The 16,623-nt window shown below is 38.7% G+C and overlaps 1 long non-coding RNA gene across 1 annotated transcript in view; it reads left to right on the top strand.

Annotated features, from left to right (window-relative positions):
- Positions 1-5,285, top strand: part of LOC149305981 (uncharacterized) — a 56,852-nt gene extending 51,567 nt beyond the window's left edge. Inside the window, exons 5-6 of the long non-coding RNA XR_016282521.1 lie at positions 2,081-2,288; positions 4,577-5,285. This is a non-coding gene — a long non-coding RNA (uncharacterized LOC149305981). The remainder of the gene's footprint in view (positions 1-2,080; positions 2,289-4,576) is intronic.
- Positions 5,286-16,623: the final 11,338 nt, after the last annotated feature.

The following is a 16,623-nucleotide window of genomic DNA, read 5'->3' as shown; positions in this document are numbered from 1 at the left end:
AAATTGCAGTACAGAAGCCTGGGCTATGCATCCATGTATATGGATGCACTTGTTTTATTGCTTTCTTTGTTTATTTCTATTTAAACATCTCTACATATACCCAGCAGGGTATATGACCATAACTCACGTTGGCACAGGCAAGGCTAACAGGACCCCAAGATCTTTTTATGCATGTTGTCAGAGGCCATGATCCTACAATGAACAAGTGGAACATAACACTTATTACCCCAAAAAAACCAGAGTCCTGGGAGGGACCCACAAATTATATTTAATGGAAAAATTAATTCAGTTCAGTGGTGAGCAGCAAGAAGTCCAGGATAATGCTAGGTGGGTTTAATGGTTCTGGAAAAACAAATCAGGACATCCCCAGGGATGTCCAGATGTTGGGAACATACAATGGGAGCTAGCAGAGAAATTCGCTTACTGCTTTAGGCTACTAGACGTTTTGCCTAAGATATGTGTGTCTGTAGTGGAAATGGACTGAAATAATTTTTAATTACTATTTCGTTATGTTAAACTGGGGAACTGCAACCTCTTTCAAAAGAGAATTGCTGTTTCTGGAGGTTTCCAGAACACCTCCAGATGTCTTTTTGGCCCTGTATCTCCTATCTTTCCACCAGTAGGAAATACCTATTTATTTAGGCAAGCGTTGGGGGGATAAAATTATGTGGCAGAATGATGTTTTAAATTTAGTATGCTGTGCTTTTATCATTTAATTATGTTTTAAATGTGCTTGGAATTGTTTTAATGTGTTTTTTCAATAGGACGTGTTGTTTCATTTTGTTTAATTTTTGCAAAATCAGACTTTAGTTGCTTTTTGTTTTTGAAAAAATTAAGCTGTTTTGAGTCCCTTGGTGGGAGAAACGAAAGTTATCAAATAAATAAATAATTCTGTCTTTGATGAGACCAAAAAAGGCAGTCCAGGGATCGAGAACAACAAAAAGAGACCTGGGGCTTCTTGTGGCTCCAGTGCCACACTTTTCTGTACCTTTGATAGTTGTGGAAATGTGGACATTTCAGCAGTGTTGCTTGTCACACAGCTAGGTACTGACATTTCCACTTCTATGCAGCCATTAAAAGTCAAAGAGCTGTGTCCAGTTTTCATTTTGGCACCTGTTTTACAAAGAAAATTGCACTTTTCTTTAGAATTTACTTTGGCGAATACGAAATGATATCCACCCATTGCTCCTTTCCCCGGTGCATGTAAGATAAACCAAAGGCACATTTTCAGAGCCACAGCAATTCTCAAGTGGGGAAGGGAAAGACATTAACAACAAGTTCCATTGCTGCACCCAATGACATTAGACAAATTGTGTCCTTGCAGGAGTCATATTAACACGGTCTTGAAGATATCTGTTTCCATGCCATAGCCTTAGGCAAGTACAACAGCAGTGAAGGAAGCACCAAAATAACTTTTCTTTCAAGTGTCCTGCATACTTTAGCTTTGAAAGTAAATAGCTTTGAAAGCAAATGGTTTGTTCTCTCTCACTGCCTTTCTCTCACATATATGGATCCGCACACACACACACACACACACTTCTGTCCATATCCCTCTGAGAATCTAGTGCCTTATTGATTGTAGTTGCTCTTAGTACTCTCTATGTGCACTTTGCTAAAGTGTGGATGCGAATATCAATATAAGGTGCTACCTTTCCCTGTCGTTCTCTGCTATGATGGCTTCTCACCTGTAACAAGTTATATGCAGAGCATGCCACTCCAGGCTTTATTCCTTAGCTTTTTGGTGATTGACTAGCTGATACCTTTTGTTTTCAACTACACAGTGCCCACACTAAACAGGTTTTAGAAGAGAAGAGAAGAGACTACATACATGTATTGATTTTCTTCTCCATCATGGGAAAGTGCTCTTTTTTCCCATCACATTGTTTCAGTGACACCAAAGACTCTTTCAAGCTTTTGAATCTACCTGAATCTCAAATGGACAGTGAACATGACTTGATTCTGCCATTTCATTGGGTGCTGAATAGTTTTACTTTCAAATTAACTTGTTTTTATGCTTCAGAAGAGAAGAGGGATCGACTCTTCACATTCTTTGCACATTTCTTATTCGTTTTTATTCCAGCTTGCTGCTATGGAGCTCAAAGGAACATACATAAGATAAAGAGCATATGAAGATGCTATATACCAACCCAGGCCTTCATTACATCTATTTCCAAGGACAATCTGCATTCTGAGGACTGAAAGATACTGTCTTCCAAAGTGAAAGAGTGATCCTTGCTTCTCAGACCAAAAGCTGCTGATATCAAGTTCACTCTTGGGGTGCATTGATTGTGAGTTCTGTATGTATCCAAAGAGATTGGATTGGGTGGCCCTTGTGGTCTCTTCCAACTCTATGATTTTATGGATATATGATTTTAATCTTGCCTGCATTGTCTCTACATCAGGAATAGGAAATTATCCTACTCATAAACCACACACAGTCCAAAGGGGCCTTTTGTGTGGTTTCTTCCCACTATCACCTACAATCAGCCAAAAATGGGCAACTTAAAAATAGATTTTAAAAATTTCCATAGATAAAATTCTATGGTGAAATTTTTCTCATCACAGTTTAAACAGAATCTAATGAGCTTCTGTCATTTTTAGATTTTTTGGAAAATGAAAGTGATTGTAACATCACTTTAAGTTTCATGAGGTATGTCATTACAGGAACTAAGCAAAAGGGTAGAGGACAAGAAGTCTTGGAGATGTCTCATCTGCAGGGTAACCATGGGTCGAGATGAACTTGAGGGCGGTTAACAACAAACAACAAAGGACTTATCTCCCCTTTATTTGTTATACTTGTTATGAATAGCTGGGGAGCAACCCATAGTATTGCATTGCCCTTGGGATCAGGTGTTTTGCCCAAGGGAAGACTGAGGAGGTAGTCATGGGTTGATACCTGGCCTCAGCTGGGCCTGCATCAGGTTGCTCCCCACATTTGCTCATTCCAAATCATTTGACCAACAATGGCTAACTTATTTAAGTCAGCTTGAAGTCATGACTTATGAAGCTAGCCTTTGTGGACAACCATGGTTAATATACACCACAGTTTACGATATATACAGCATGCTAAATCCAAGTTGTGATTACTCTCCTCATGGTTGTGGGAGCTGAGGTAGGAGTATATGAACCTGAACTTTATTGTCACTTATCTTCAGGGTGCTAATTCATAGCTAACCATGTTTTAAGCATTACGTCTGAACTCTCACTTTAAATTCTGGCTGTATTATGAAGGCCCAGATGTGATGTTTTCCATGGGGATAGAATATCCATTCTTTGCTAACCCAAAGTCATTATTCTCTCCTATCTCAGAAAGAGAACTTATTTTGCCCTGAGCTAGCTTGTCTAGCTCAGGGTGCGTGCTTAAAAGATATAATAATTCACTTGATATTTTTAGCTTTGAAGACAGGTATCATTTAGGAGAACATTACATTCCACTACTATTATGTAGCCCATAAAAGTGAACATTATAATACTTTGATTGCAGGTGAAATCCAAGTTTAAAAACAGCTCACAGAAGCACAAATCCTCTATTTTAAAAAAATCAGTTTTGTCATTCTATTTATTCTTATCATTCACCATACAGCCTAATGTGTTTTCTATAATTCTGGAAGTAAATATTGTGGTTATTTTTATCACTGTGTATTACCAGCAGTTAGATAGACTCTGCTGTCATTTGTGGCATAAATCCTGGATAACTCCATTGACCTCCACTTTTGAAGTGAGCAAGAACAAAACTAGCTGAAAATATGCTCTCTCTAAAAGAGGCTTTCACGTAATGCTTATTTTCTCTTGCACAGAAATTTTGTAATTTCTCCAAGAGACCAAAGAATACATGGCAGAGAAAAAAGAGTGTTGGCATTCTGAATGTATGAAAGTCAGGTTCAAATTCCCACCCTTCCCATCTCAGGCAGACATTGTGTTTGCCACGGCTAAGTCCACTTCAAATATTATTCTTCCTGGCATTAAGAACATATGGGAGACCATATGTTCCTCATATTTTTTGGCACTGGCCGTGACCATTGCACATTGAAACTGAATATATGCAGCCTGTTCTATATGATGGGAAATCATACTGCCATATAACATTTTAGTTCATCAATTTCATTGCACTTAGAGTCTCACTTCTGATGTCTGAGTGTTCCAAACTCAGAGTAAGGCTGCTGTATGTTGTAACCCCAAATCCCTTCCTGGCTTAAGCCCATACAGAGCCCTTGCAATATCTGAAAGGTGCTTGCGGAAATATCCACAATGTACAACAGAGTAATGCAAAGGCTTCTTCCACTCCAGGAACACAAGCCTTCAGCAAGCAGAGTAAATCACAGTACATAATAGCCAGGACTGAAGTTTTTAGGTTTTTTTCTTCAGTTGCACAATATACTTAGAGTTCAAACATTTCACCCATTACAAAAGCCTTTATTCTATTTGTCAGCAGCTCTGGGGAAGAAGAAGGAGCAAAGCCTAGGAAGACAGTATGTCTTCCCACAAGAATGGCCTTGGGAATATACAGTTTATACTTCCTTATGTCTTCTCCTTATCTTAGGCCACTACTGATACACTGAAACTTTTCTTTTTCTAGCATCACCAAAGGATAGCACAACCCATCATCCCACATTAACACAGCCATGCCCAAGCACAGCAAATAAGCATGGCAAGACCATGTTCCTGACAGGTGCAAATGCTGTGATAGGAACATGAAGCTTATGCATAACAGAGTATTCACTTTTTGAAAACATTTAGAAGAGCACAAAAAGAGCTCTGCAGATCAAAAGCTTATTTCATCCAGAATCTGTTTTTCTACTTGGTCAACCAGATGACACAAGTAGGGTTCCTCCAGTTGTTCTCCTGCATCTATCATTCAGGAGCATGCTGTCTCTGATCTTGGAAATATCATATGGCTAATATCTGTGAATGATGGACCAGAAACAATATTCTGGATCCAAAGCTTCCTTTTCAACAGGGTGATTTTGTGAATGAAAAGAATTGTTCCATCTGTAGTAGTGAACTTTTGGATAAGACCTTCAAAGTACTTCAAGAACATCCAAACTGAGAGCAAAAGTGGAGATTCCCTAAGAGTGATCATCTGTCTTCCTAGATAATTAATAGTTAGAAAGGTTCCTGCAATTTAAATTTCTTCCACCAAGGAAGTAATTGCAGTTAACAGTTACTTACTACACAGAAAACCAACTAAAGGAAGAAGATAACAAGAAATGATCTATTATATTTTCTTTTTCTGTTTTTTTAAAGCATCATCTAGATAATTTGACCCAATGTTCTGGTAAATTTAGCTTTTGGCATTTTGAAATAGGTTTCTAGGAACTTCTGTACACTCTGATATTCTTGCGTGTTGCATATTAATCATTTCTAAAGCCCTAATTAGATGCAGATAACTGTGCAAGCAACTAAATGTATTTAATAAATCTGAGATTGTATTTCACCTAATATCTCTGCAATGCATTAAAATAATGAACACAAGCAATAAATGCTCTCCTTGTTTGCAGATGTTTGCTTGCCTAAATATGCATTTTTCCTTTAGACAATAATCTCAGCTTTATGTAAATGAGCAGGGAAGAACAAAATGTAATGCAGTGGGTAGAGAGATGTAATGGAAGTATATGAATAAAACAAAGTATCCATCTAGCTTCCTCTGGATATTAATCACTTGGGATTTATATGCAATGCAGGTTGTTCTGGAAAATGTTGGTTCTCCATCTGAGGTAGTTTGCAAGCTGTGGCCTTGGATTTTTATTTTTATCTCCCCTTGCTTAAATGGTTGATTAAAACTTACATCTCCTTTATTGTCTTTACTTCAGACATTTTTGCCCTCTGAGTAAGAGAGCTGGATAATGAATGAGGAATTTTCCTAGGGGAGATAAGCCACTTGCTTGAAAAAATAAAGCAATAGATGACTGAGCGGGTGCAAATCAATGGACCAAACTCAGCTAAGAGTTTTCCACAGGCCTTGTAACATACTACTAGTCTCTACCATATTTATGGCCAGCAGTCCAATTTGTACTTATTGTAAGCTGCCTGATACCCATTTTGTCTTGATGCTCTCCCATGCACTTGAAGTATTCATTCAGAAATTGGTCAGTCCATTCATTATTCATAATTCACTGTCGTAGAATGCAATACTAAGCAATTTTATTTTATAATCCTGCCTCGATCTGCAGGGAGAGGCAGGAAATATATTATTATTATTATTATTATTATTATTATTATTATTATTATTATTATTATTATTATTATGCAGTGACCTATGCTGCTGTCTCATTCTGTGGTGCTCCTATGTTCTTCAAGGCTGTGTCCATGGATAACAAATTCTGGTGGATTCTAGCTACTCTGGTATGATTTAGTTGTTTTGCACTGGTTTCACCAAACCAGTTATTAAAATGTGTTGGATTCATCAAACAGCTTCTATGGGGACAGAAAAAGAAAAGTTTAATTGTGCCCTGCCCTCTGGCAGGTGCACTCTTTCTTTCATTCATTCCCAGCTATCGTCTCTGACAACAGCAGCAACAAACCAAAACGTTTGGCAAAAAGTAGACAGAAGTAGTGGTTAATTATTTTGAATGGCACCATTGTCTATCAAGCTGGTGAGACTTTTAAGCATCACCCCTTCCTTGGACAGATGACTAAATTGAATAAATGGGACATGTTAAATCAACATTTATGTAAATCTGGTTGATTCGATAGATCTACTCCAAATAGGATTAATTAAATTTAGTTTTAAGTGAAAAATGGCTGACCAAAAAATTAGCTATGAATTGAATGCAAGGGGATGTCTGGGATACTTGCAACCTGTATCAATGGAAGGACAACCTGTGGTAGTCAGATCATGTATCCTCGAAGTATTCAAAGTACAGTGAAAATATATTGTCACATCCTGTATTAGTTCCACTGCTCCATGTCTCAGCCCCTGGAGCTGCAGGAAACAAGCTTGTTCCATCCTCAATATGATATTACTTCAAATGTTACAGTATGCTTTTCATGTCACCTCTTAAACTTCTCTTTCCTGGGCTAAACCTAACAAACTGAACTAAGCTACTCTTCCTCTCTATGAAAGGTTATGCATGTATTTCTTCTTTCTGAGTTGCAAAAATGCAGATGATCAATGAACCAAAAAAGTTTTCACTTCTGCATCGGATTTTGTATACTTCATTTTTAGCAAAGGCATTAAGATGCTAGCAATCCTTTCTCCATAATACCCTTTTATTATGGTTTGAGTCATTCAGCAGGTAAGTGGATTAATAGACTCCCATTCCAATACCACTTAAGACAAATCATATACATGTTTATTCATTGTCTTGGGCACTTTAAGCTAGACATTTTCTTCCCTCTTCCAATATGTTGCTTTAATGTCTTCTATGATTGCAATTAGACCAGTACCTAGAGGAAATGTATGCACTTAGAAGTTGATTGAACCCTCTATTAATAGTGCTTTTTGGGGATTCAGTATTAGATAGCAATGAGTCAGAAGCAACACCAAATGATATTATAATTGAATATTAATGCAAAGGATGGGGAAAAAAATCAAACACGATTAACAGACCATGGGCACATTATCTCTTGGGGAACATAATTCCAAAAACAACAATAGAAAAACAAGGGATGGTGCCTATAAATCATCTTTATTTAAGTAACAGCAATGACAGTGTTTGTTAGACTGTAAACAAGAACTCATTTTTATACAGTCCATCCACTTTAAAATATTTCTTATATATGTTTTAAATGGCTCACCAAAGAAAATGTTCATTTCCAAGGTATTTGTAAGGAGATAGCTAAGCTTATTTTTAATATCCAGAGCTCTAGAGACACTGTTTTGTATGTTCAAAAGACTATCATTTGTTTTTTAAAAAGTGATCTATAAGTATTCTCTAGTGGATTTGAAATCTTTATATACACCCAACAACAGTTCATGTTACATTTCCACGATGGACTGCTGTCATTGTTAGAATGAATGTAATATGAAAGGTTGAAGGAATAAACATTACAGTGTGTAACTGACATATGTTTAGACTGGCAATGAGTAAGGTGAGAAAAGATGTGGCGGAAGGCCTCAAATACTTGAATGCATGTTACATAGGAAAAGCAAAGAGAAGTTTATATCAGGAGAGGACTCAAACTAGATCTGATGTTCTTAAATTATGGAACAGTAGTGTTCTCATTAGGAGCCAAAATAACTGAATAAAGATTTTGTACTTTGGACACATCCTGAGATGGAGTGACTCACTGGAAAAGACAATAATGCTGGGTAAAGTGGAATGCTGGAGGAAAAGAAGACATCATTACAGATGGATGGTTTCATTCAATGAAACAATCAGCTTCTCTGCAATTTGCAATACTCGAACAGGCCTTGCAAACTCATTCAATATTAGAAGTGTCTTGACAATAAGAACAGTTGAGAATAGAATATACTGTCGACTTATTCTGAGTAGGTCAGGCTGAAATTGACTAGCAGTAAAACCTTCGGCTACCTGCTGTGGTAAGCTTGCCACATACTTCAAGGAGAAAGCACCTCATATTATCTCAGTACTTAGATGTTACAGTTGTTACAGAGTCTGAGGATGGGTTTGGGGTTCCATCTAGTCGGTTTCTTGGGATCAGTTCCAGCTGTTGCAGCCTGAATGGGCAAGACACTTGAATTAATCGGTTACCCACAAAGACTTGAGGGTTGGATTATTATTATTATTATTATTATTATTATTATTATTTATATAGCGCTGTAGATTTACACAGCACTATACAAACAATAAATCAATAAAAATGAAACCTGCCAATGGCATACATTCTACGGAAGAGAGTGTGTTGGGGAGCCCATACCACTCACAGCTCTTTAAACAGAGGCCGGAAAGCCATCTGTCAGGGATGCTTTGACTGTGAGTTCCTGCATGGCAGGGGTTGGACTGGATGGCCCTTGTGGTCTCTTCCAACTCAATTCTATGATTTGCTTGTTGCCCTCCATGACACCAAAAACTGGTCCAGATGGTTTCCCAGAAATCCTGGACAGGTGTCTGGAAAACCTGGATGGCTGCAGGAAGGTGGATGCTGATTCCAGCAGATGCAGTGGGTTCTAGAGATTAGCAGCAGGATCAATGATTAATTCTCTGTTATGCAATAGATTTAAAATGTGTGTGCCCATGAGAAGCAGGACTAGTCACACAATGTTGAAGACATCTTCAAACATCTATTTTTATTACATCACAACATATGACAAAATACACACACACACACACACACACACACCCCTTGTGGAAATTTGGAGGGGGAGGCAATCAGATTGTGATATGGCAAGAAAGCCAGATGTGGATCTCAGCCACATATTTAGCACTGTTTATGGTTCATAGAAATGTGCCAGTTTAATATGGCACACAATTTAGTAACAATTCCATTAAGCTTTAAATCAGGTCACAAACTTCTAAAAATATGTCTGCCCCTGCATGCAATTACATTTGGTTCCAATAAAGCAAAGGTACTTAGCAGAGACAGATTAAATCAAAAGTTCTTTCTGTCAAATTTTCTCTTTTTCTTCTCATTGTTCGTTAATCTCCAGTTTTAATTGTTTCCATTTGTTCTCAGGATTTGAAATCAAAAAGAACATTTCACTATCCTTCCAACACTAAGTGGTCTTTTCTTTTTGAATACATCATTCTTTTCAAGGTATTAACCTTTCTTCCCCATTTATTTATCAAGTAGTTACAGGTGACAGCTTTAGGGAGTAAGCAAGGTATTGCATAGAAAATGCAAGCACCTTGTAAATACAAGCAAGAAGGTTTTTTTAAAAAAGTATTAATTTTAATAGAGGTGGAAGGTCTTTAAAAGAAATCTCTTAATTTTCTAATGTCACACACCAGGTAAAAACAGCTTATCATAGGTGTGTTTGCAAGCCTATCACATGTAAACATGGGAAGTTCTTTACTCCTCCACTCCTTAGACAGAGGCGGGGAACATTCAACTCATGGACTGCATGTAGTCTAAGTCCCTTTTCATAACTTCAGCAATGTCAGAACTGGCTGCAGAATCTCATGCTGCCACAATCTCAAATCCCATCAACAAAGTGCACCCATCATAGCAAATAGCACAACCTATAGAAGTTCCTCAGTATGCCTAAAACATCTCCAAGTTGTGGTGCAAGTCTCAAAAGCATGGCAGTCAAAGTCACTCATGTGGCAAAACACTCTGGAAACTTCTTATACCATTGTAATAAGGAAGGAAGGTGGTGGCATTGTACTTTGCAATTATGGAAACTAGATTACAGGCTTTATTAAGCATAATGATAGTGGTAAATGTAATGCTATCTATTTACCACTAGCAAATTAACATTAATTGGCAGGAGGGCACCTCACACATTAGTTCCCAGGTCTCTTAGCTTACACCTTGCATCTGCCTTCCTTGAGACTCCATGATAGATCCAACACAAGGAAGCTATTTGACCATTTATCCGTAACTGGACAGTGCCTTTGCCATGTCAAGTTCAGGGCCATCTCTTAAATCTAGATTCTAGTGGTTAGGTTTTAGATGAGCTCAGACTGTTATTTTGTCTTGTGAGTCAATAAAATCACATCCTATAAGTCATTGTCATCCCTCCATGTTACAGATACAGAATGCTAACAGAATATCTTACAAGATCTCCCCTCCATACAATCCAGTAATGCACTGAGGCACTTGGATCTTTCCTCCTGCATTATTGATGCAGCTCAGTATGGCATCAACTAGATCAGTGATGGTGTACCTTTTAGCGGCCGAGTGCCCAAACTGCAACCCAAAACCCACTTATTTATTGCAAATAGTAATAATAATATTCAAAGTGCCATGTCCCTCTGGCTTTCTAGTAACAAACTCTGTGCTGGGACGACGGCACATGTGCCCACAGAGAGGGCTCTGAGTGCCACCTCTGGCACGCATGCCATAGGTTTGCCATCACTGAACTAGATTATCAGTTTTAGAACAAATAATATCTACATATGGGTGCTAAGTCATGAAAATTATCTTTTAATGTACTGATGGGATTCCAGCATGTAACAGTACAACACATCACAAGACACAATTAACTCTCCTCTTGCTTCAGTTGATCCATCCCTTAAACTTCTGGTTGTGAACCATCTCAGTCTCTCTTCTTTAATTCCATGTCCCTTGGTTCCAGCCTCTCCTGAGTCAGTATGCAATATGCAGCTACAATAAGACAGCACTGAGACACCAAATGGGCACGAAACAGGCAATGGCCATCGGCACTGCCTTTTGGCCACCGCCCAAAGTCTTGGTTTTATTTTTGTAATAAAGGCCTGTACAGACAGACCAAAATAAAGCTGCTTCGGGTCACTTTGGAAGTATGCTGTTTAAATGATGCATGCGGCTTAAGAGGCCAGAAGCCATGCCAAAGCCACACTCCAGTCCCAAGGACGGGGACACAGGTTTGGTGGAGCATCTGGCCTCTTAAGATGTGTGTGCCATTTAAACAGCATACCTCCAAAGTGACCTGAAGCAGCTTTATTTTGTCTGTACAGGCCCAAAGTCACCTAGCCATGCCTTTGCAAGAGCAGCTGACATTTGCTGTGAACAAGGTGGCTAGCCTCACAGGTATGCTTACCTCTTCTTACTAACACCTGTTAAGTGTACTCCTAAACTAAAGTAGAAGAGAGATACTGGTGGGGGGGGGGGGAGAAAGCATTATTTTTGTCAGGATGCAAAGTACAGCATGTCTCTGTGTACTTTTATATCTTCCACACATAGTGGTATCTTATTTTTTGGTGTATGGGAAGTCATGCTCTTCAGAGGAAACTGCCAAAAAGAAGGAACTGTAAAAGACTGACAACAGCCTACTTTGGAAACTTAAACACAATTTGGATTAAGTGGAAGGAATTGCATACTCTAAAGACCTCATTGTCAAACCTTTTCCTTTCCTTTTCAGTGCTGCCAACTAGCTTAGGGAGCAGGAGGGAGGGCTTTCGCTGTGTCTAGACAAAGAAACATGAAGATAATAGATTCTGTCACAAAACACAGAAGCCTCTGATGGCCTTTCCTTTAGAGTAAAAAATCTGAAGCTCACTTGATGTGAGCTTTTGCTAGTTGAATTCAAATTAGGCCTGCTGGTCTGAAACATTTTCATGCCTAAGCTGGAAATCCAAGCAGAAACCTCCTCCTGCAAATTGATTGGGGAGGGGGCAAAATCTAGGGATCAGCTAATGTGTCAAATTGGGTTTTGCTCAGTTTGTCAGATTATTATCCTTCAATTAATGGTGCTCAGTTTCCAAAGCAGTTTCCAAAAAATAATGCCCATTTGTTTCCAAAAATCTTAACAAGTTTCCATACATAGCTGTCTTCTATACCCGTTTCTATATAAACTTGCCTTGTGTACCTTTCTTTTTTGTAACGTATGCATCTGCACTGTTTCTTAATGCAAATCTTTTCTTTTCAAGGCCCAGCCTGATTGTAAAGTTGAGAAAAGTGCAGCCCTCAGACTGTCACTCCTTTCCAGCTCATGTCTACTTTCAAAGAGTGTTAATTAGGTGTATGCACATCAAAATGCAAACCATCCCTCCCTTTCCCACCCTGAGCAAGATCCACTGGGAGGTTTCTCTGTGAAATTGTAATGGAAATGATTGGCAGTGGCACATGAGCACTGCTTTGATATTGCATAGCTCCTGTTTATCTCAGAGGGGCTTTCCTAGGAGAATGAGATGACACTCTGGGAAAATCAGAAGCTGCCTTATACCAAGCCAGATATATCTATGATTCTAGAAAGAAAAGTTTTTCCAACTCAACTTAGACAATGCCAGGGATTGAACCTGGATCTTTTGCACACCAACAGTGTGCTCTTTGATTGAGCCATGGGACCATGGGTATACTTTTGAAAATACACATTATGTCAGTACCTTTATTGGACCAACCAAAATGTGTAAAATATAACATGATAAATTTCCAGACTCCATTTAGTGAAAATTATAGATGTAATTAATCATTAATCTTCTTCTTGAAAGAAGGAATGGGTTATTCTAGCAAATTTCTTCCCACTGCAAGAAAGGCTTTGAAAACCGCACAGATTTCTAAGCGTATTCGTTACTTGGGAGTTATTCTGTGCAAAATTCTCACATGGTTGATTTTGAGTGAAAACAACACTTTCTGCACAGGAAGAAGCTTTTTCTGTTCAGAAAGTATTTGTGTGTGTGTGGGGGGGGGGTAGCTGTCATAACTCACACTTTGGAAGACTCCAATGATGAGGAGGAGAAGGAGGAAGATTCCCAAGAAGCTGCAGCTCCTGATAGTGGCACTCCAAGGAGATAAGGGAGCTTATTGCATGGTTCCTGGGGAATGGGCCTGGTGCAGAACGGAATGGGGTGGGAAGGAACAGAACATGGATATCATCTCTTTTACCGCACGGGGGGATGCTGCGAGAATGTCACCAATGCCACCAAAAATCGCCAATCCATTCCTCAACCACAGAAGTTGATTTTCGAGAACTGTTCAGAATCGTTCTTAAATATCGCCTTCTGTGGGAAAGTTGGGAAACAAATTGGGGACTTCCAGTGCATCGGCAGCGTTCTCCCATGTGGTAAAATGGGTGATATCTCTGTTCTGTTCCCTTCCCACCCCCTTCTGTTCCACGCCAGGCCCATTCACCATGGCCCGTGAGATAAGCTCCTGGAACTGGGGCAATAGGAGACCCTGTTCCCTAGCAGGAATCGGCAGAGATCACACACATGTATCCTTTCTTTAATAAAAGAGTGAGATAGAGGTCTTTAGAATAAACCACACCCTCCAGTTAATCCCAAAACCTTGTGTTTAAGGTTTCAAAGCAAGCTGTTGTGAGTCTTCTACAGTCACTTCTTTTTAGAGGTTTCCTCTGAAGAGCATGACTTGCACACACCAAAATATAAGATGCCACTATGTATGGGTGATATAAAAATATATAACTTTAGCTGCATTGCACTGCAGAAACATTGCAGTTTGACACAGCTTTAACCACTATAGCTCAATACTATGGAATTCCAAGATTTGTAGTTTTGTGAGATGTTTAGCCTTTTCCGTCAGAGAGCTCTGGTGCCTCAGTAAACAACAAATCCCAGGATTCCACAGCAGTGAACTAAAGTAATTAAAGAAGTATCAAATGGCACAATTTCTGCAGTGCTGATGAAACCTTTTCATGAACTTCATTTTTCAATATCGGTCACCAGATAATCTTTACTGGATCATGGTACTTTATACTTCTTTGACACCTGATTTCTGCAGTGCAATGGAATGTACTGTACTTATAAAGAAAATATATTCTTAAAATAAAACAATTGTGTAAATAATTCATCAACAGTTTCAGTAATGGCCCAAATACTCATTAACTAAAATGCTATAATAGCTTACGTCAGTGCAAGCAATCCATTAAAGAGATTGAAAGCAGGCCTACCGATCTTGCAATAAGTTCAAACATTTGAGTACTTTTGATAAATTCTCTGAAAGGGGAATACAAAAGCCATTGGAACAAATATTCTCTTTGGACAATTCAGATTGTACAATACACATTTTTCCTTTCGTGAAAAGAAAACCTATTCTGTGAAAATATGAACGTTGAATGTTCATTCCAATTAACAAAGTTGAACCAGTGATTTCCACCAGGGTAAAAAGAACTTCACTTTGATCCTCGAATCATCCCACTGATAATTTAGCTCTCATATTCAAGACAAGAGACATTCTATTCTAGCAAAAATAAGTACTAGAAAGTAATTATTTTCTCCTGGACAAATTTCCTTTCACTGAATAATGGTTTTTTTTCCCCCTTGAATGTCATCTGAAACCATTTTTAAATTGGCAGTTCATAAGAGTGTTACATAGTCTCCACTTCCCGGAGTGGTGTGCAAACCAGAGGCTGCCCTACACAATTGACTTTCCATGAGAAAAAAGGAGAATGCTGGAGGTTTATTTATTTTAGTTATGTATTAATAATATGTATTTTGTAATCAGATTGGATAGCTAAAACAAGAATCACCAACATTTGGTTCCTAAATAGTGACAGGGAAATCTGTGAGTTTCACTCCCCCCTCCATACAAACACCTTTACTTTTTAAAAATTCTTCAGTTGTTTCCATTCAAGAATCATAGAGTTGGAAGAGACCCCAAGGGCCATCCAGTCTAACCCCATTCTGCCATGCAGGAACTCACAATCAAAGCACCCACAACAAATGGCCATCCATCCTCTGTTTAAAGACCTCTAAAAAAGGAAACTCCACCACACTCCAAGGGAGTGTGTTCCACTGTTGAACAGCTCTTATGGTCAGAAAGTTCCTACTAATGTTTCAGTGGAATCTCTTTGCCTGTAGCTTGCATCCACTGTTCCAGGTCCAGTTCTCTGGAACAGCAGAAAACAAGCTTGATGCTCCTTCAATATACTATCCCGCCAAATACTTAAACAGGGCTATCATATCACCTCTTAACCTTCTCTCCTCCAGGCTAAATACTCAGCTCCCTAAGTCTCTGAGAATGCATGTTTGTGACTTGCCCAAAATCACTCAATGGAATTCCTTGGCTCAGCAGATATTCAAAACCTGGTCCAGGGTTCTGTGAGTATTATCTATTTTTTTTTAATGTACACATCTAGGGTTCTAATGCCCAAACCATTACACCATGCCAGCACTCAGGAAGGACAAAAGTACTACAAAAACATTATTGTGAGCTCCATAGCTTCATGTGCCCCATGGTCTGCATGATTTCAACTTCTTGTATAGACTGAGGGACAGCTGGAACATTAAGAAGAAGTGGGGTTATATTTGTGAAATGGCTCTCAGTTGTTGAATGGAAGAGCTTTTGACACTCTGTCTCTATTCTTCTAGGCTATTGTGAAAACTGTGGGCATCATCTATGTTTTTAAAATGTACACGTTTCTTTAAATGTACATAGGATCCGTGATAGGAGATGTCAGAAGTGGGATCACATCAAGGTTGAATACTTTGTTCCCATGACAATTTTTTGATCAAATTCTTGGTACAAATCAGAGTCTGCCTTGTTAGTTTAATCGTGGTTTGTGGGGGATGGAATGAAATTCCTCTAAACATCAATCTGTTTTGTTAATAGAAGAGAGGCTGGGGGCAATAGAGAAAAAAGTGACAAGAAGGTAAAAGAATTGATGTGTCCTCACTCAATGAAATGAAATAAAAGAAGCACAAAACCATCACCCCTTGTTTATTATTAATGGACATATTTCAAATGCCAGTCAGGTTCTCTGACTAGACACCAGTTTATTGAGACTAATCCTAGGAGTGTAGATTGGCAAATGATTTTGATTCATTTGCACTTATTCAAAGGTGACTCCATCATCGCTGTCTGAAATATGTGTTGCCCCTTAGTAACAAATGATTACAGCTAAATGAATCCCTAAGGTTTGCTGCTATGCCTCTAAAGCAGAACAAAAGCGTAAAATTAAAGAAGAAGAAGAAGAAGAAGAAGAAGAAGAAGAAGAAGAAGAAGAAGAAGAAGAAGCTTGTGGCTGAAGATGCACATGAGCATGTGCACACAAACACACACACTTATTGCTTCACTGCTCTATCACCAAATACAGTCAGAATAGCAAATGTATGTCTGTTTCAGAAATATAAGGAAATCCTTCCATCTATGGTTGCAAGCACTGGACCAGAGCTTCTTCCA

This window comes from Sceloporus occidentalis, unplaced genomic scaffold, assembly GCF_023333645.1.
Source record: "Sceloporus occidentalis isolate IW3139 unplaced genomic scaffold, rSceOcc1.0.p SCAF_10, whole genome shotgun sequence".
In the NCBI taxonomy this organism is placed as follows: Eukaryota; Metazoa; Chordata; class Lepidosauria; order Squamata; family Phrynosomatidae; genus Sceloporus; species Sceloporus occidentalis.
Note: the sequence above shows the minus strand (reverse complement) of the source record. Positions and strands in the feature narration are given on the sequence as shown.